This window comes from Sorex araneus, chromosome 4 (assembly GCF_027595985.1).
Source record: "Sorex araneus isolate mSorAra2 chromosome 4, mSorAra2.pri, whole genome shotgun sequence".
NCBI lineage: Eukaryota > Metazoa > Chordata > Mammalia > Eulipotyphla > Soricidae > Sorex > Sorex araneus.
Window position 1 is genome coordinate 180,997,129 of NC_073305.1, and position 12,757 is coordinate 181,009,885.

The window sequence follows — 12,757 nt, forward strand, 5'->3', positions numbered from 1 at the left end:
TAAGCCTGAGAATAACATTCAGCATTCTGGGAGTGTCTGAAAATACAGAATGGAAGAAAATGAAGACTAACTTAGTGAGCTAGAATAATGTTGTAAATGGAATATAAATGAAGAGCATTAGGAAAAACTGAAGCTACCTGAAGGATAGACACGGAAAAACTAGCGTGTCACTAGAAGTAGAGATCAGAAGGAAAAGAACAGGGAGAAATTATTGTAGAAATAATAACCCCATTTCCCATAAATATGGAAAATGTTCAGAATTCAAAATAAGAAATTTTGAGTAACAAGAATAAGAAATATTCTTTAAAAAGTCCTCATTGCATTTAATAAGATCCAAGAACATGAAAAGTAGAGGCAAAATTGGAAGCGTGGGAAAGGGAATAAGTTTTCTTCATAATCAGACAAAAAATAGATGGATGGAATACAAACTTCAAAGTGAACAAAAACTACTTTGCAATAAATAAAAGGTCAAACTATGTATATTAGGAATTAATTCCTCAGTATACACTAATAACATGTTTAGAGATACTGAAGTAAATACTAAAATAGTTAGTTCATTCTGAAAATGAACATGTGAGCTTCAGACTAAGAGGAAGTGTCATTTTTCTCCTCAGGGATGACATATACTCATGTATTTCTTTAGTAAAGATAAGATACTTTTTTTTAATAACCAAACGAAAAATGCATTTCAAGTTCCTATTTTTTTTTACCAGACTTAGGAGGGTAATAAGACTTGAATTCTGCCTTGGTGGGACTTCCTATCAGTTAGAGTAAAACAGCCAGGAACAGTTGAACAGACCTGAATAATAATACAACTTTGGATAAGTTAGTTCTTGAGCTTTAGTTTGCCCACCTGTAAAATGGGAGTGATAAAGTGCCTGTCCCATCAATTTTGGAAGTTGTTTAGTACCATCATAAGCATGTAGCAGTATTAACAAGTGTTATCCTTCTCCTATGTAAAAAGATTGAAAGGCTTTGGGCCAAAATGCTATATCTAGGTAGCAGTGTCTGCTCATTTTTAATTTATTCTTTGCATTTCCCATAATAATTTGACTAAGTTTAATGATACACATGTATCATATTTTAATAAGCTAAAATGAAAATAAATTCTGAAAAAACCCTATATTTTAAAACTATTAAGTTCACATACTATTGCACACAAGGTGTTCACATAACACCATCAGAATAAGGAAGGCCTTTGTGGATAACACATACACTCCATCAGGACAGTTTGTTACTTTTTGGGGGGAGGGGTAACACCCACAGGGCTCAGGATTTACTCCTGACTCTGTGCTCAGGAATCATTCCTGGTGGGGCTCAGGAGATCATGTGAGATGTCAAGGAATAAACCTGGATTGCCTGGATTGGCCCCATGCAAAGCATTCTACCCACAGTAAATATATATATATGTATATATGTATATGCATATATATATATGTCACTGTCACTGTCATCCCATTTCTCATCGATTTGTTCGAGAGGGAACCAGTAACATCTCTCATTGAGATGACTTATTGTTACTGTTTTTTGGCATATCCAATACACACGGGTAGCTTGCCAGGCTCTGCCGCACGGGCGAGATACTCTCGGTAGCTTGCCAGGCTCTCCAAGAGAGGCGAAGAAATCGAACTCGGGTCAGCCGCGTGAAAGGCGACCGACTAACCGTATATATATATATGCATATATGTATATACATATATATATCCCAAATTCACATATTTTAAGGGTCAAAATACATCACTGATACAGTTTAATAGAAGAAATCTGAAAAAAGAGTATATTCAGTATATATTTTAGTCTCTTACAAACAAGAAAAAAGTAAACCAATCAAATGGGCAAAAATCAAGATAACTTACTAGAAGACTCTATAAAATTGACCAGAAAAATACATGAGATTATTTCAGTCTCTGGAATAATTAGTAAAATCATAGCTGAATGGTCATTTAAATAGTGTGATTTCAAAAATATGAAACATAGGTCTATGAGAAGTATAGGTCTCATAGTTCACCTACTATTTTAATTTGTTTTAACATCAAATACTGGGAGAGTGTAGAGGGACTGGAGTGATAGCACAGCAGGTAGGGTGTTTGCCTTGCACATGGCCGACCTGGGTTCAATTCCTCCATCCCTCTCTGAGAGCCCAGCAAGCTACTGAGAATATCCTGCCTGCACAGCAGAGCCTGGCAAGCTACCTGTGGCGTATTCGACATGCCAAAACCAATAACAAGTCTCACAATGGAGACGTTACTGGTGCCCGCTTGCGCAAATCGATGAACAACAGGACGACAGTGCTACAGTGCTACAGTAAAAAACCCAACTAAGTAGATACTGCAGGTAGAGGCCCAATAGTATAGGGCAGTGAGGGAGATGCTTTCTAGCCAGATGTGTTCCCCCTGGCATCCAGCTGGTATGCAGGGTATCTCATATAAGTGCAAGGGACAGCTACAGTAGCACTCATGGAGGTCCTGCTAATAATTGAAAGATGAACAATGCAAATACCAATCAGCTAAAAAGACAATTTTTAAAAAGACATATTCTTATAAAATATTACTACAACATTGCTAAAATGAATAAGTAACATTTTAGGTGTTACAATAGGGAGCACTTAATATTAACTAAAAGTGTTCTCGGACTTTATTTTTTATTGAAGTCATGTTGATTTACAAGACGGCATGTGTTTCATGAGTACAAGCTCTCACCTTCTTGAAAGATGTTACTACATCACACAAACCACCCAGGTACCAATATCCATCTACCACAGTCTGAAGACTGCTCCAAATTCCTCGTCTCCCCACTTTGGCAAACTCCATTGTGTGATCAGAGTCTAAAAGGGTCTTTTCTCCCCCCATTAAGTAATTCTAAAATCTTTGCTGAAATACAAGACAGAAGTGGAAACTACGAATGAAAAAATAAAGCCAACAAAGTAATCTCCCTGAAAAATATGAGCAAGCAAAAGAGCTCTCAACAAGAACACAAACATTTTCTCTATTCATATGCTGTTTCGTTGCTAGTAATAGCCAGGAAGTAAACAACCATTTCATGTGTATTTTGAGTCTTGTTTTCTTTCAGTTTCTCAAGACTATTTTTCAGACTAGGTCTGTTTTTGTTGATATTTTACTTTGGTAAAGAACCCTCCGTCTTGCTTTGTGAAGCCCAATATTCAAGTGTTTTAAAAAATATTTTGTCTTTCCCCATTTTCTTTTAAACACTTATTCACCTTACAATCTCCTCCTCACTCCATAGATGTATCAAGATCATTAGTAATATGCATTTTACTGAAGCCAAACAAGATATATCTGTTCTCCTTCTACTCAATTTTTGCATGACCCAGCAAATTGTTCTACAATAAACATTAGCACTGTCACTGTAGCACTGTTGTCCCATTGTTCATCGATTTGCTCGAGCGGGCACCAGTAACTTTCCATTGTGAGACTTGTTGTTACTGTTTTTGGCTTATCGAAAACACCATGGGTAGCTTTCCAGGCTCTGCTGTGTGGGGTGGGATACTCTCAGTAGTTTGCCAGACTTTCCAAGAGGAACAGAGGAATCGAACCAGGGTCGGCCACATACAAGGCAAATGTTCTACCTGCTGTGCTATCACTCCAGTCCACCATAAACCTTATAGTTCCATAATAGGCTTTTCTCCTTTAGTTTCCTCAGCCCAAACTTTTCAGTTTTCTTTCTAGTTTTCTATTTCTGCTTCTTCCACCTTTATCAGTTATTTTACCTAGAATTTTTTTCATCCCTACATGTACAAATATTTCCCTTAAGCATCCTTCCATACCCTACGTTAACAACTCCCAAAGTCACACAACCAGTCCCTTCATGGCATCATAGCCCAACCTACCTCACCTGTTCTCTAGATCTTTCTTAGGCATTTAGCAAAACAATGAGCTCAGATATATTTGGATACACCCAATCCTCAGGAACTCCTTTTATCCCATAGCTCCTTGTCTTTGTAACTAAACTCTAGGGTGGAGCTTGATTGTCCCAAAAAGGAAGACGCCAATGGAAGACCTAAGGGAGAGTAAAGACTAAGTTTTCCACATCTATTCTATTATAGGTTTTCACTGCAGAGAGACATACTTCACGGGGGTACAAATGGAAACTAAGAAATCTGATTGCATATTTGACAGGAATTCTTCAACTGAGAGTATCCTCTAGCACTGCTGGAGAATTACAGCTGAGGAGACATTGGAGCAAAGTAGGGCTGGGCACAGATCGTCTCCAGCCATGGAGGAGACTCAGCTCCTGGGGTATCGACTATTGGGGTTCGGGGTTATCATGCTGCTATAGTAGACACTCCAATGCATGCTGTAAGTGAGCCACCGACTTAACTATGTGACAAGAAACCTACAGCAGAATCCCGGGAGGTCACAGGGCTGATCTCCGGAAAAGCCCAGGGGGGGACACTGAGATGTAGGAAGAAATGGGTTCAGAATTGGCAAGGTGGAGGGCAGGGGACATAGCTGAAAGGGCTGACACATGTGCAAACCCTTGAGTTTGACACCACACAGTATAGATAGGGAACTCAAAAAATATGTGGAGAAGGCCAAATGCTTTTTAAAATGATGAAAATTTATAAGAAAGATAAAAGCAAATAATTATGCTGAGAAAATTAAAACTTCAAACTTTTAGGCACAAGAGAGAATAGTGAGTGAGGTGCCTTGCACAAGGATGGCGGGTTCAATACTCAGCACCTTAACCACAGTCAGAAGTGATACCTGAGCACAGAGTCAGGCATAAGCTCCAAAGCACAGCTAGGTATAGCAAAAAATTTTAAAAAGAGAGAAAAATATTAACTAAGAAACACACACAAAAAATTTTTAAATAAAAAGCTAACACAAAAACACATACATTATTAAATTGAGTAAAGTGATTTTAATTAAAATTCCTGTACACCTACATAAACTTCTCTAATTCTTAGTCTATATACGTCTTAATATTATTTGATTTTATTTGTATTTCATATTCTATAGAAAAGCAACAGCAAATTTTCTCAAAAGATTAATTAAATTTTTAATACCTTAGAAAGCTTTAATTAATTCTTTAAATTTATACTGTAATTGTCATACAAGTTTATAGTCAAATTTGGGGAAATGTCTCTCAATTTTATGTCTTATGTGAACTGTAGGACTTATCATGAAAATATGTTTCAATAGGTGACCTAGGTGTTAGGATATGTAATATATTATCTCATCTATAGACTTATTTATGACTGTAGCATAACTATTCATTTGATTTCAGAAGCAAAATTTCTGATACATCCCATCTTAAACAAGATGGTATTTATATCCTGTAAATCTTTGCCAAAAAGTGTATGTCTAGAGGTTTGTGTATGTCTAGAGGATCTGAAGACTTTTCCAGAAATGAACTTCAGGTCCTGACATTCAAACTTCATTTCTCTCACATTTATATTCTTCTGCATCCAGTTTAATAGGCCACCTAAACTCACCTACTTGCGTGACTGGTGTTGCCATGTAGGGTCTGGTGACTCATAAATGAATTTCTTTAGTTGTGGTGCAAAAAAGTTTGGAGGAACGAAAGCTACAGAAGGGGATCCAGAGTATAGTACTTGCCTTATATGCCGCTAACCCCAGTTCTTTCCCCAAACCCCATGTTGTTCCCTAAGCACTGCCAGGAACAATTTATTTCTGAGAGCAACAGATGTCCCTGCCCTGCACCCGGCAAAACTATAAACAAAACAAAAGCTACAGAAAGATGTTTCGGTTCTTGTTCACACAACTGAAAAATGTATGGAGCCATTTGTTTCAAGCCTATTGGGCTGAAGTACTGGAAAGACACAATCCATTCTTCAGTTATTCAGAAAAACTAAAAGAACCACTAGCAACTCTAAACCAAAATCGCCTCTAGATGCACAGACCACAAGCATAGATTCAATTTTATGTTCAATCTCCTGTGCACGAACGCAGATGTTATGATGATATGCTGTTCACTATCGCCCTTTCCCACTTCATTGCCAATTTTCTACCCATATTTCAGTTCACACACCAGACTTTTTTATAAAATTAGCTCTTTTTTCATCTAGGATCATCAAGGAATCCGATCCCTTTCTCATCTTGTTGCCCCTGCCAGTCTGTGAGTTATTCCTGGGTCCCCGGTACCCTCCTCTGTCATCATTATCATCATCACTGTCATCACGTTGTTCATTAATTTGCTCGAGCAGATGCCAGTTGTAAAAAACTAAAGCACGCTGATGGGCATGTGCACTCGCCGGCTCTCCGGGTGGCTTTGTCTCACCGCCCGCATCCGGTGCTCTGGAAACGCCATGTATGGGCTGGATCAGGACGGCCATTGGCTAAGGACAGGCGAAGGAAGAACGAGGACCAAGCTGGTTGCTGATTAGTTACCGTTTATTCAATCTTCCATCTCATCTCCTGCACTACCAGCTCCATCCTCTCTTTGGATCTACTGCAGCCTCTCTGGCTTCTCTAGTCTCTCCTCCTACTTGTCTCTCCCACCTTGCCCTCTAGGCTACACCCAGACAGGTAGCAAAATCAACATAAGAAAGCCCTTCCTGAGGGCAGGGCATTCCAAAGCCCTTTCTGACTCTTAAGGTTTTTTTCCTTTCCTTAGTCCAAACACTTATTAACATCTTAATACTAGTTATTTTTGTATGGACATAGCAAGAGATACATTGAGGCTTGCAAGGCAGCTCTCCTGGCAACATCTTGCCACAGGCTCAGACTACAGCACTCAGGCCAGATTAATCACTCCTAACCCTATCAGGGTCCAAATCTAGTTATCACTGTTTGGATCATGACAACATTTGTCCATGATCAAGCTCTTAACTTATAGTTAAGCATTAGGCACTGTGGCCAGGCCCATCTCGATGCTAGGGTAGCACACAACTCACCGCTTGCCCTGGGTCCATCTCGTCCCTTGTCAGGACCCTGCTTTTGGGGGTGCTAGCTGAGGCTTAGGTCGAGAGAACAGATGCCCAGGAGGAAAATATCATGTAGAGTCAAATGACATAAGGTTACAAAAGCATAGCATTTGCTATGTCTTCCTGTGTCCATACAAAAAGGACATTGCTCTGAATAAACTATGCAAAGGACTCAAGGAGAAGAGAAAAGCAATATTTACAAGTCAACAGAACACTAAGAAAGAAGCTACAAATAAACACAGAGGAATGGGAGAACCATAATGGGAGTATCCCAATAAACCTAAACTACCTGAGGCTATGTTATCCTACAGCCAGTAACATCTTCATTTGTCCCTGTCGAGTGGTAGTGTAGACCAATGGCCTCTGCTCGCTTCAGGAACACTAAGAGCACGTTGTTGTTACTGTTTTTGGCATATCAAATACATCACGGGTAGCTTGCCAGGCTCTGCCATGCATGAAAAAAAGTAATAAAAATAAAGAGGTTGCACGGCTCGAAAAATTGCATTGCTCTCTTCTGGGAACTTTTTTATAGTCTCTGGATCTTAGCCGTTGATGAGATTATGTGGTGCCAGGGGAAGTTTGTGGGTGTGAATGCCAAGCTACTGGAAAATTGGGGATCCAGATGGAGGATGACCAGTCCCAATCCAAGCAGGCTTAGAGATTTTAGCCACTCGTCCTGCATACCTAGGTTCCTCTGTTGGTTCCTTCATGGGTGAGGTTCATCCAAGAGTGTGGAGAGTGGCTTTGAGCATGACTATTGCTGGGTTCTGGAGGTTTTCGGCTACCAGGCCTATGCTTGGGGTGGGAAGGGAAACTCAACCCATCCCCCCTCCTAGGGGTCCCCGGTGAAGACAGCCTGGTGTGGGAGCAGAAGATTCTGCCCTCCTCTAGAACCCCCAAATTGGTACCTTCAGTCTCACAAACTCCGAGATCTCTTGGGTCTTAAATCAGGAAAGATTTATGTAGACATATACATATGCATATGTAGATATTCATGTAGACATATATAAATGAAAATATTAGATAGTCAACTGCCTGAGCAGCGAAGTAGCAGCTTAAAGCACAGACACTGCTAGATTAAGAAATTATAAGGAGTAGCCACTTCCTGAAACATAACAAATAAGGTCAGACCTCAGCTCTTTGGGAATCTGAAGGGCAAATCATAGCACCTACAAATCTGTAAGAAAAGTTGCGAAACAAAAGCTTTTACCTGTTCTGCCCGAAGGGACAGAAGTCCTGGCAAATAATAATAATAATAAAAGCTCAAATAAATAAATGAAATGTTATAGATGAATAGGAAGATTTTATTATGATATTTTAAAAGTCAGATCTCCTAATTTCATAGAGAAGGCAAGGATTTTTTTTTAAAAAAAAATCGTTAGAAGATTCTCTCTCTGGAGAAAGAGCATAGAGGTAAAGGTGCATATGTTGCCTACCCCAACCTTTCGTCCCTGACACCACAAGGTCTCCCAAGCACCACCAGGAGTGACCCTGGAGGTCCCATAAACAGCCCCAAACTGCTCCAAGCAATTCCTGGCACCAAAGGACCTGAACAGCTGTGAATCCTCAGCTACCTCCCTCCACCCACAAGCTCCTGACCGACCGCTTAGAAGTCACCAAAAATGACTTCGAAGGAGATTGTGATGTTTAGACAAGTCTAAATGTAAAGTTTTCCCCGTTACAATTTAACTCCACTGTGTTTATCCACTTGTCAATCCAAGTCTAAAGATACAGTCCTTGGTTCTCTTTTTAGAAGTGGGAATTAAAAATAAGTAATACACATTTATAATTATGCACATATGTGCCATTAGCCCATAGAAAATGTTTCTGTCTTTTTGTTTGTTTTGTTTTGGGGCCACACCTGGCTGTGCTCAGGGCTCGCTCCTGGTTCTGTGTTCAGGGATCACTCTGGCAGGGCTCAGGAAACCAAATGGGGTTGCCAGGGATTGAACCTATACTCTGGCACTGCAAGTGCCTTACCCACCATACTCTCTGACCCCCAAAGCTCCCAATTTTTAATACATTCACAACCTATGGCTTTCAACTTTCTAACAGCATAAACTCTCTGAAAGTATGTAGTTCGGTAATTATCAACATGATGGTGACATTCTACTAGACGACACAAACATTCCCTCCAAAACCTTCCCTTCAAAAACAAAGGTGGGGGAACTTTTGTTTTTGTGGGCACTTCAAAAAAAATAAACTGAAAGTTAAACTCTTGATATTAAATGTTCTGTGTTAATTACATTATATTAACTTTGATCCATTCTTATCTTAGAATTTTGTACGTGCATTCTTCTCCTCCCCTTTATTCCTTGTATATTGTATAAAATCTTCTGTACCTTCTTTCTAATTGTTCCAACTTTCCTTTTGTTATGCCTTATTTCAGTGATGTTATTGTTTTGCTATTACCAGCGTCATTGATGGTGGAGCTGAGTTGAAGATGCTGATACTGGTTAAGATATAATACAGGCAAGCTCACTTTTGGAAGTCTTACATTTGAGATGTCCATATCAAGTTTAAATTTCCAAAAGAGTGGGAAAGCTGACCACAAACTTGAATGAGGGGGAGGGGGCAAAAGTAAGCTGTAGGGCCAAAGATAGTTTAGTGGTTAGAACACTTGCTGTGAAATCAGCTACCAGGGGTCAATCTCTGGTATCACATATGGTTCCTTGTGCTCAGAAATGATTTCTCAGCACCACTGGGTATGATCACTAATACAGTAAATAAATAAACTAGGAATTTTAATTAATATTCCATTCCTATTTATAAACAGTTATAAAAAGTCAGTTGCATACAGTTGCTAGGTTAAAGCATATCCTCTCACAACTGAGAGGATAAAGCAAATAATATACAACTTAGTTTTGCTTTAGATCTGGTTCTGTTATGAAATTCTCAGTGAATATGTCTCAACATTTCATTGTATCAGTATGTAATAAAAGATGTCTCAATATTTCTAAGATGCTCCCAACATGGCCATTTTTCAAGAGAAGATAATAAAGCCTTGCCTACCTACATTTTTTAGCTGTTACAGTAAGTCAAATAAAGATGGGCAAACTACATATTGAAAGTGCACTCCCGGGGGCTGAGTGATAGCTCAGCAGGCAGGGCATTTGCCTTGCACGTGGCCAACCCAGGTTTGATTCCCAGTATCTCATATGGTCCCCTGAGCACTGCCAGGAGTAATTCCTCAGTGCAGAGCCAGGAGGAACCCCTGAGCATCGCCAGGTGTGACCCAAGTAGCCAAAAAAAAAAGCACTCCCAGAAATACAGGATAGAGTTCAGATGGAGTATAGAAAATGTGGAGTTAAATAGACCTGGAACTTTTGTGCATAGCTTTGCTTCAGATTCTTGCACCTTAAAACAAAATAATCAAACAATATGGTCCTGGAAGTTCCTTTCAGATCTTGTCACAATTCCATGAGCTTCTGTGAGTAAAGATCTTTTAAATTGACAACACGTAAACAAGACAATAAGCAATATTCCCTCTTTCTTCTATATCAAAAGCTATTGGTTTCATTTACATACATATACATGCATGCACACGCACGCATGCATGCACACACACACAGAAAAAACACCTAAATCTTATATTCAAACATTATTTGGTGTCAATAGTGCATTTGATTTTGTAATAAATGAAAGACATTTCTATTTTGATTTATTTTTAACTTTTCCATTACTGCTTTCTTAATTGGCTTATATTGAATAATTACTATAACATTATAAAAAATTTGAAAAGTACTTTTTTGTGGGTTGCAGCAAGATAGTAAAGCTGATAGGGTGCTTGCCTTGCCCATGACAACCTTGGCTTGATCCCTGTCATCCCAATTGGTTCCCCAAGTCTGACAGTAGTAATTTCTGAGTACAATGCCTGAACACTGAGTCATTCCTGAACACTGACAGGTGTGGCCACATAACAAAATAAAAAAATTGTTGTCTTAATAGCAATAGAGAATCATTTTCCTGTGTACACCATGTAAACATCTATAATCTACTATATATCCTATCGCACCTGCAAGGCAGAGCCTGGCAAGCTACCTGTGGTGTATTCGATATGCCAAAAACAGTAACAACAAGTCTCACAATGTGAGATGTTACTGGTGCCCGCTCAAGCAAATCGATGAGCAACGGGATGACAGTGACAGTGACAGTATATATCTTTAGACTTCTTAAAAAGCAATTTACTATTACTGATATTGCTAGAAATGTTTTTTCATGTTGCTATAAATGTTCTAATGCTAATATTGTTTTAATACTAAATATTCTAATACTACATTGTTATGATACTAATATTGCTAGAAATACTTTATCATATTTAAGCAGTTTTCTTTGCTGTTTTTGCCTCTAATATTAAAGCAATACCGGAGGAAGGATATACCATTATTTGAAGTTAGTAATGATGCGCACTTGCTGAGTCTTTATGTACCAAACTCTCAGATCCTAAAATAGAAGAAATTTCCTTCTCTCTCAGAACTTTCATATTTGAAAGCTAAGGCATTTCTTAGTTCTAAAAATCAGGTCTTTGGAATAAAAGCAAACACTGTTATCTATGAACAAAAAGCTACAGTTCTGAGGCAGATGTTCTAGTGATGTTTTTGAAGTCATTTTGGTCTAAAGAAATGAATAATCTATACATTTTTATAAAACTAAACCCACAGAGATTATTTTAGCCAATTATCAGTTTTGTGAATCAAAATAATTTGTGTAGCAATATAATACACCAATATTTTATAATACACCAATGTTTTTATAATTGCATAAACCAAGAAATCAAGATATTTTTCCCACATAAGACTGATTAGAAAAATCCTGAAATTCATATTAGATCTATCCTTGAGTAAAATTTTCAGAAATAAAGCAGCAAGCAGTCTCTTCTAAAAATCATAATCCAAAAATTGTAAACTAGTCTTTCAGTCATATAAAACTCTTGGAAAGCATTGGGCTGTCCTTGCTCCTCCTCAAGGGAGCCTAGATTTATTGAGTGTCAAAGGAGAGCAGTGGTGGCGCATGGGACGCGAGTGTTCAGTGGCCGAGAGCACTTCTCCTGGCCCACCCACAGGGACAGACAGAAGAAGGATGGGGGAACAGAGAAACAGGGCAAGAGGCTGGTTGGTAGTCAGTTTATTCCTCTCTCTACCCAGCGTAGTCTGATCTCTCCCTTTATAGCACAATTGTAGTCTGTAAAATATCACTGTCACTGTCACTGTCATCCCCTTGCTCATCGATTTGTTCGAGTGGGCACCAGTATCATCTCTCATTGTGAGACTTATTGTTACTGTGTTTGACATATCCAATACACCATGGGTAGCTTGCCAGGCTCTGCCGTGCAGGCGCAATACTCTTGGTAGCTCTTCGAGAGGGGTGGAGGAATGGAACATGGGTTGACTGCGTGAAAGGCAAACGCCCTACCGCTGTGCTATCACTCCAGCCCCTGTAAAATATAAGCCTAAAATATAAGCATAGACTTCTCCTACGAGGTGTTTTCTGATACGTTCAAGTGGGGGACTACCTCATTTTTGTTTTTGTTTTTAACACTCTCCATGTCCATTGAATATGGAGAGGTGGTGGGTGTAAAGCTGCAGTGTCCCCTGTAATAAAAGGGTCACCTCAGAACAAGAAGCTGCAGGGGGAGATGGGTGGGAATCCTAAACTGCTTGCCATTGTTCAAGTAAATCTCGTCCCTATAAGTTCAGAGGTAGCGGTGTTTCATAGGGCTGGAAAGTGGCTGTAATGCCCTCAAGGCCACTACATTTTAAGCATCTGGTACTCTGCCAGACAGAGGAAGAGGGCATCATCTCTACTCCATGCAAAATATAGGGTATCGTCTGCACGGCCCAGTTACGTGGT

At 39.2% G+C, this 12,757-nt stretch overlaps 1 protein-coding gene across 1 annotated transcript in view; it reads left to right on the top strand.

Moving 5' to 3' along the window:
- Positions 1 to 12,757, top strand: part of OPRM1 (opioid receptor mu 1) — a 75,063-nt gene that overhangs the window by 29,483 nt on the left and 32,823 nt on the right. The window lies entirely within an intron of this gene.